This window comes from Schistocerca piceifrons, chromosome 5 (genome assembly GCF_021461385.2).
Source record: "Schistocerca piceifrons isolate TAMUIC-IGC-003096 chromosome 5, iqSchPice1.1, whole genome shotgun sequence".
NCBI classification, from domain to species: Eukaryota; Metazoa; Arthropoda; class Insecta; order Orthoptera; family Acrididae; genus Schistocerca; species Schistocerca piceifrons.
The window spans coordinates 95,248,642-95,256,082 of record NC_060142.1 but is presented as its reverse complement, the minus strand read 5'-3'; the positions used below and the strand labels follow the sequence as shown (position 1 = coordinate 95,256,082).

The 7,441-nt window shown below is 41.2% G+C and overlaps 1 non-coding gene across 1 annotated transcript; it reads right to left on the bottom strand.

Annotated features, from left to right (window-relative positions):
• Positions 1 to 7,075: 7,075 nt before the first annotated feature.
• Trnag-acc lies at positions 7,076 to 7,147 on the bottom strand. Its single transcript has one exon. It is a non-coding gene; the product is annotated as a tRNA-Gly (tRNA).
• Between the last annotated feature and the right edge of the window lie 294 nt (positions 7,148 to 7,441).

Below are 7,441 nucleotides of genomic sequence, written 5' to 3'. Positions count from 1 at the left end.
CTTCACGCAGTATCATATCTCCCATTTCATCTTCATCTACATCCTCTTCCATTTCCATAATATTGTCCTTAAGTAAATCGCCCTTGTATAGAACCTCTATATACTCCTTCCACCTTTCTGATTTCCCTTCTTTGCTTAGAACTGGGTCTCCATCTGAGCTCTTGATATTCATACAAGTAGTTCTCTTTTCTCCAAAGGTCTCTTTAATTTTCCTGTAGGCGGTATCTATCTTACCCCTCGTTAGATAAGCCTCTACATCCTTACATTTGTCCTCTAGCCATCCCTGATTAGCCATTTTGCACTTCCTGTCGATCTCATTTTTGAGACGTTTGTATTCCATTTTGCCTGCTTCATTTACTGCATTTTTATATTTTCTCCTTTCATCAATTAAATTCAATATTTCTTCTGTTACCCAAGGAGTTCTAGTAGCCCTTGTCTTTTTACCTACTTGAACCTCTGCTGTCTGCATTACTTCATCCCTCAAAGCTACCCATTCTTCTTCTACTGCATTTCTTTCCCCCATTCCTGTCAATTGTTCCGTTATACTCTCCCTGAAACTCTGTATAACCTCTGGTTTAGTCAGTTTATCCAGGTCGCATCTCCTTAAATTCCCACCTTTTTGCAGTTTATTCAGTTTTAATCTACAGTTCATAACCAATAGATTGTGGTCAGAGTCCACATCTGCCCCTGGAAATGTCTTACAATTTAAAACCTGGTTCCTAAATCTCTGTCTTACCATTATATAATCTATCTGAAACCTGTCAGTATCTCCAGGGTTCTTCCATGTATACAACCTTCTTTCATGATTCTTGAACCAAGTGTTAGCTATGATTAAGTTGTGCTCTGTCCAAAATTCTACCAAGCGATTTCCTCTTTCATTTCTTAACCCCAATCCATATTCACCTACTACGTTTCCTTCTCTCCCTTTTCCTACTACCGAATTCCAGTCACCCATCACTATTAAATTTTCGTCTCCCTTCACTACATGAGTAATTTCTTTGATTTCATCATACATTTCTTCAATTTCTTCGTCATCTGCAGAGCTAGTTGGCATATAAACTTGTACTAATGTAGTAGGCGTGGGCTTCGTGTCTATCTTGGCCACAATAATGCGTTCACTATGCTGTTTGTAGTAGCTTACCCACACTCCTATTTTCCTATTCATTATTAAAGCTACTCCTGCATTACCCCTATTTGATTTTGTATTTATGATCCTGTATTCGCTTGACCAAAAGTCCTGTTCCTCCTGCCACCGAACTTCACTAATTCCCACTATATCTAACTTTAACCTATCCATTTCCCTTTTTAAATTTTCTAACCTACCTGCCCGATTAAGTGATCTGACATTCCACGCTCCGATCCGTAGAACACCCGTTTTCTTTCTCCTGATAACGACGTCCTCTTGAGTAGTTCCCGCCCGGAGATCCGAATGGGGGACTATTTTACCTCCGGAATATTTTACCCAAGAGGACGCCATCATCATTTAACCATACAGTAAAGCTGCATGCTCTCGGGAAAAATTACGGTCGTAGTTTCCCCATGCTTTCAGCCGTTCGCAGTACCAGCACAGCAAGGCCGTTTTGGTTAGTGTTACAAGGCCAGATCAGTCAATCATCCAGACTGTTGCCCCTGCAACTACTGAAAAGGCTGCTGCCCCTCTTCAGGAACCGCACGTTTGTCTGGCCTCTCAACAAATACCCCTCCGTTGTGGTTGCACCTACGGTACGGCTATCTGTATCGCTGAGGCACTTAAGCCTCACCACCAACGGCAAGGTCCACGGTTCACGGGGTAATCCTTATGTTACCATCGATGTATAAAATCCAAAACTTTTCCAGTGTTCAGTTTCGCACACAACCATGTGTTATATCGATGAGAGCGTGTCTTCATCCAATCTTATGATCAGACACTACGTATATTTTATTACCTTGTATATATTTGCTTTCATTTATCTCTTGTTAAATTTTCCGGTGTGCGTTACACCATTTTCCTCTTTAGGTAAGATTTCCTATACTATTTCGAATCTGAAGATGGTTAATTTCTTAGGCGAAACTAGTAATCAATGGTTCTTAAAATATTGCAATCTGTGCTATTAAAGGAATTTGTATAAAAATCTTTAACATTTTCGTAGATCGTTTGTCTTCCACGCTGACCATGTTAGGGAATAACATTAGAAACAGACTGTCCACATTGTTTCAGAGGACGGCACGGATCCTACGCAGAAGCAAGAAAAGAACAGTTACGGATGCAATCGAGCAAATTGAAATATCCACGCACGCTAATAGAGAGTTGGACAATATTTTGAACGTAGAGACAGAATTACGTAGCACAAGGTTTCTATTGAATTTCGGCCAAGTATCAAGTGAAGTAGAGTTTAAGTGCAACAAAAACGTGCCCAGGTACGAGCATTGTACAATGAAGTATGTATTGTCATGGTACGACTTATAAATTAGACGTGCTTGTGAAAGTTTTTAAATTTAAGTGTTTAAAAATTTTTTAAAGTTCCGATTTCAGTTATGCAGAATAACGTTCTTCATGAAACAGCGTAAAACTGAACATATTTGCGTACGCAGTATGAGTCGTATATGTCAATAATATTAAGCTAGCTGACGAAAGACATGTAATAAATACACACCATGTTGTCTGCAAATATCAGTGAGTCCATCAGCTGGCCGGCGGTGACAGCTGCCGGTAGTCGTTTGAAATGCTATTTATTGGCGATTGGTCAGCGTCACATTAACCTGTGGAAAGCAATGTTCTGTGCAGTATATCACCAGTTTTATATTTGCGTACGCACGCCACTGCGATATTAGTGGCATTCAAATGGTTGACGAATATTGAACGTTGTTGTCGTTCGAGTCTACTAACGCCAACAGTTGTGTGTGAAAATGTCAGACGGAAATTACGTACACCTCTACGGGATGACTGTATAAAATTAGGACGATATGGTTCCTTGTAGTTACTTTTGTTTTGTTCCTTAGTCTGAGCACTGGTTCGGTCCACCTCTCCTGTGCAAGCCCCTTCATCTCTGAGTAACTACAGCGGAACACGTTTATTTCAAGGTGCTTAGTGTTTCATGCCAAGGCCTCCCTCTACATTTTTACCATCTACACATCCCTCCATTACCAGACCCACTATTCCTTGCACGCCTCGGATGTGTTCCATCAACCAATCCCTCATTTTAGCCAAGTTGTGCCATAACTTTCTCTTTTCTCCAATCTGATTTACTGATGATGGTGACTTCAGCCTACCCTCGATATGTTGGCGAAAATACGTGTTTTAAGTCGTTGGTAGGCATAAAATGTCATCTGAAATCGTGCTGAATGCGTTCTCGGGAAATTATTTATTTTGAACAACTAGTTGAGAAGCCTACCAGAAGTACATGTTGTTGCAAAAGTATGTTTGATCTCGTAACAACAAATAATCCTGAGCAAATAGGGAGCATCATGGTGGATATAGCGATCAGTTACCACAGGGTTGTTGCAGCGAGACTGAATACCTTAACATCCAAACCCACCAAAAGTTAACGCAAAATACACCTATATATAAAAACATATAAAAATTCACTTGTTGCCTTCCTAAGAGACAGTCACCACTCCTTCGAATCTCAATATGTTAGCGTAAACTAGATGTGGTTTAAATTCAAAGGCGTAGGATCTACGGCAGTTGACAGATACATACCAAATAAATTAATTAGAGATAGAACTGATCCCTCATGGTACACAAAACAGGTTAGAACACTTTTGCAGAAGAACGAAGAAAGAATGCCAAATTTAAAAGAACGCGATTCTTCGAGACTGACGAAGTTTCACAGAAAACCCAAGGAGATTCTGGTCGTGCGTAAAGTACACCAAGACGCAGACGTAATCAAATCGTTCACCGCGTAACATTAATGGTGATGTTAACTGATGATAGTGTCACTAAAGCAGGGTTATTAAACAGAGTTTTCTGGAATTCCTTCACCAAAGAAGACGAAGTAAATATTCCAAAATTCGAAGCAAGAACATCTGTCAAGTTAATTAACTCGAAGTAACGAAGCACCTTAAATCACTTAATAAAGGCAACGCGTCCGGTACATACTGTGTACCAGCCAGGTTCCTTTCAGAATATGCTGATACCGTAGTTCCATTCTTAGCTGTCATACACAATCGCTCCCTCGTTGTAAGATCCGAACCTGAAGATTGGGAAGTCGTACAAGTCACACCCATACCAAGAAAAAAAAGGAGTAATCCTATGGATTACAGACCCATATCGCTAAAGTCGATTTGCAGTAGCATTTTGGAACATACACTATGTCTGAACATAAAGGATTACCTCGAAGAAAACGATATATTGACAAACAGCCAACACGGATTCAGAGAATTTGGTTCTTGCGAAACACAACTAGCTCTTTATTTTCACGAAGTAATGATGCTATCGACAGAGGAAGTCAAACAGATTACGTATTTTTAGACGTTCAGAAGGCTTTTTATACCGTTCCTCACAAGCGAATTCTACTCAAAATGCGTGCCTATGGAATATCGTCTAAGTTGTGCGACTGGATTCGTGATTTTCTGTGAGAAAGGGCATAGTTCGTACTAAGTAATGGAGAGTCATAGAGTAAAAGGAATTGATATCTAGTGTTCCCCAAGGAAGTGTTATAAGTACCTCTGCCGTTCCTAATCTATGTAAACGATGTAAGAAACAATCTAAGCAGCCCTCGTAGATTGTTTGCAGATGATATTGTCTTTTACCGTCTTGTAAAGCCCTCACATCTGTAAAACCATTTGTAAAATGATTTAGACAAAATACCAGTATTGTATGAAAAGTGGCAATTGACTGTAAATAAAGGAAGTATGAAGTGATCTACACGAGCACTAAAAGAAATCCGGTAGGTTTCGGTTACGCGATAAGTCACAAAAATCTAAAGGCTTTAAATTCAACTAAATACTTAGAGATTACAATTACAATTAAACTGGAACGATCACATAGACAATGTTGTGGGGAAAACAACCAAAGACTACGATTTATTCGCAGAACATTTAGAAAATGTAACAGGTCAACTGAAGAGACTTCTTACGCTACGCTTGGCCGGTCTCTTCTAGAGGTATTGCTGTGCGGCGTGGGATCCGCAACAGATAAGATTGACGGATGACATCAAAAAAGACCAAAGAAGTGCGTCTCGTTTTGTATAATCACAAAGTAGGTGAGAGAGAGAGGCCACAGATATGTCAGCGAAATTGCAGTTGCAATCATTAAAACAAAATCGTTTGTCGTTGCTGTAGGAACTTCTCATAAAATTTCAATCAGCAGTTTTCTCCTCAGAGTGTAAAAATATTTTGTTGGTGCCCACCTACACAGGGAAATCATATCATGCACGGAAAGTGTCCGTTTTTCCTGCACGCTTTTCGAGGGAACGGTAGAGAAATAGCTTGAAGGTGGTTCGAACAAACCAGTCCCAGGTGCTTAATTGTGGATTGCAGAGTAATCATGTGGATGTCGAGTTTCCTCATTGCTTACTCGCTGTACTCACCTAGTTTTCGGCATTCTTCCACAGCATCACAATTCAAAAGCTTTTATTCTTATCTTGCCTGGATTGATTTTCGAGCACTATTCGCTTCCGTACAAAGCTACACTCCAGATGGAAACCTTCAGGAATGACATCCTAATACCTAACTTTGTATTAGACTAGGGACCCGCCCCGGTTTCACACGAGCTGCGCTAACCAGCTATGACCAGTCGGCTTTTCTGGCGTCGCGGAAATAAATTATGATACGTACAAAAAACCTTCCTCGTGAATCATTCACTCTGATAGTGAAAACCATTCTAAAATCTTCACGGTATTTCCTGAGTTAGCCGAAACATACGGACAGAAACCGTGACGGAGGACTTTAATTCATAGTTTATATTGACTTAGGGCCAATGACCTTTTCGCTATGGTAACACCGATTCCCGAAGTAAAACGTTGCCAGGTTTGGCTAGCACTTGGATGGGTGACCATCCTAGTCTGCCGAGCGCTGTTGGCAAGCGGGGTTCAGTCAGACCTTTTGAGGCCAATTTAGGAGCTACCAACTAGAGAAGTACAGGCTCCCGTCACGAAACCTGACAACGGCCTGGAGAGCTGATCACGTGCCCCTCCGTGTCCGCATCCAGTGACGGCTTTCGGCTGAGGATGACACGGCGGACGTTGGTACCCTTGCGCTTTCAGAGGCCTGTTCGGTCGGAGTATAAGTTTTAGTTTTGTACAAGAATAAAAGTTCAGGGAGAACATGTAAAAACTTTGAGGTTTGTCGATGACATTTTAATTCTATGAGACAGCAAAGGACTTCGAAGAGCAGTTGAACGGAAAAGAAAGAGGCTTGAAAGTAGGATATAAAATGAACATCAAAAAAAGCAAAATGAAGATAAATGGAATGTAGCCGAATTAAATCAGCTGATGCTAAAGGAATCAGATTAGGAAGCGAGACACTCAGAGTGGTAGATGAGTTTTGCTATTTGGGAAGCAAAATAACTGATGACGGACGAAGTAGAGAGGATATAATATGTAGACTGGCAATGGCGAGAAAAGCACTTCAAAAGAAGAGAAATTTGCTAACATAGAATATAGATTTATGTGCCAGAAAGTGTTTTTGAGAGTATTTGTGTAGAGTGTAGCCATGTATGGAAGTGAAACATGGACGATAAATAGTTTAGACAAGAAGAGAACAGAAGCTTTCGACATGTGGTACTATAGAATAATGCTGAAAATTAGGTGGATAGATCACATAACCAATGAAGAAGAACTGAACAGAATTGGGGAGACAAGAAATTTGTGGCACAACTTGACTAAAAGAAGGGATCGGTTGACAGGACACATTGTGAGACATCAAGAGATTGCCAATTTAGTATTGGAGGGAGGTGTGGGAGGTAAAAATCGTAGAGGGAGACCAAGAGATGAATACGGTAAGCAGATTTTGAAATGAAAATGGAATGATCGTATGGCATTATTGGCCGGGAGGCCCCATTCGGGGGAGTTGGCCCGACGTGTTGCAAGTCCTTTGTAGGTGACGCCACATCGGCGACTTGCGAGTCAATGATGATGAAAGACACAGAACACCCAGCCTCCTGCCGGGAATCGAACCCGGGCCTCCTGCGTGGTAGGCGGTAACGCTACCGCTACGCTACGGAAGCGGACAGCAGATTTTGAAAGATGTAGGCTGCAATAGATATTCGAAGATGATGAGGCTTGCAAAGGATAGAGTAGCATGGAGAGCTGCGTCAAACCAATCTTCGGACTGAAGACCACAACAGCAGATACAACTGTAGACAGCAGAAGCAGATGTGCCTAGATCCTGGTAATGATAATTTTGTGTGGCTCAGTGGCCTGATTCAAGTCTTCCATTGAACGCTACTTCGGCTACTTCCATACTCCTAATCTACCCCAGTTATCCAACGAGAGGAGGTTACCTAAAGTTTTAACGCCGA